This window comes from Alligator sinensis, unplaced genomic scaffold (assembly GCF_000455745.1).
Source record: "Alligator sinensis unplaced genomic scaffold, ASM45574v1 scaffold1_1, whole genome shotgun sequence".
NCBI lineage: Eukaryota > Metazoa > Chordata > Crocodylia > Alligatoridae > Alligator > Alligator sinensis.
The window spans coordinates 185008-186085 of NW_005842556.1; the positions used below are offsets into that span (position 1 = coordinate 185008).

At 52.2% G+C, this 1078-nt stretch overlaps 1 protein-coding gene across 1 annotated transcript in view; it reads right to left on the bottom strand.

The window, feature by feature from the left end:
* The window catches only part of LOC102371502 (olfactory receptor 1019-like), a 24217-nt gene that overhangs the window by 7881 nt on the left and 15258 nt on the right, over positions 1-1078 (bottom strand). The gene's annotated exons all lie outside the window — the stretch shown is intronic.

The following is a 1078-nucleotide window of genomic DNA, read 5'->3' on the forward strand; positions in this document are numbered from 1 at the left end:
ACTCTAACCCAGTCCTCCTCAACCTTAGGTATTGAAGCGTTCCCCTCTAGTCCATCTTGAAACACGGTAGGGGAATCCCGGTCCCTGCACAAGAAAACGGAGGTGAAGAATTTGTTAAAGAGGTCTGCCTTCTCCTCTGGCGCAACCACCAGATTGCCCAGTGTATCTTGCAGGGGCCCCACATTTCCCAGTGCCTTCTTCATCCTCCCTATATATTTGAAAAAGGGCTTTTTATTATCTTTGATCTTGGGTGCTAGCCCTAGCTCTATGTCCACCTTAGCTTTCCTAACAGCCCCCCTACAGGCCCGAGCAGTGGAGGTATACTTATCTTTGGGTATACCCCTTCCACTGGGTGTACGCCGCCTTTTTGGCAACCAGGCACTCCCAGGCTTCCTTGGTGAGCCAGGGAGGCTTTTGGGCACTCTTGCCCCCCTTGCTTCTTGTTGGGATTGTCACCCCTTGGGCCCCGAGTATCGTCTCCTTAAGGAACGACCACTCATCTTGGGCACTGAGTTCCCCTGCCCTTGAGAACCCCAGTGCCTCTCTCACCAATCTCCTCAACTCATTGAAGTTGGCCCTCTTGAAGTCTAGGGCCACTGCCTTGCTGCAGGCCCTTGTCACCCTGCGCTGGATGATGAATTCCAGCAAGCGATGATTGCTATCACCCAGGTGGTCAAGGACCTGGAGCCCCCCTTCCCAGATCATCGCCTGTGGCCAGGACCAGGTCCAACAGGGCAAATGTTATGCTGGTAAATCAGAAAAAAAAAAAACAAACCATAATCAAATCCCATCTTGAAGTGGGAGTGGGCTAAAGCCCAAGACCATTAGTCTCCCAGGCATGTTTCCTAGCTATCCTGCTATTTGAAGGGAAAAGGTGACGGACAGAGGGGACAAGGCTGAACTCCTCAACGAGTTCTTTGCCTCAGTGTTCCTAAGTGAGGGGCATGACAAGTCTCTCACTGGGGTTGTAGAGAGGCAGCAGCAAGGTGCCAGACTACCATGCGTAGACCCTGAGATGGTGCAGAGTCATTTGGAAGAACTGGATGCCTTTAAGTCGGCAGGCCTGGATGAGCTCCAT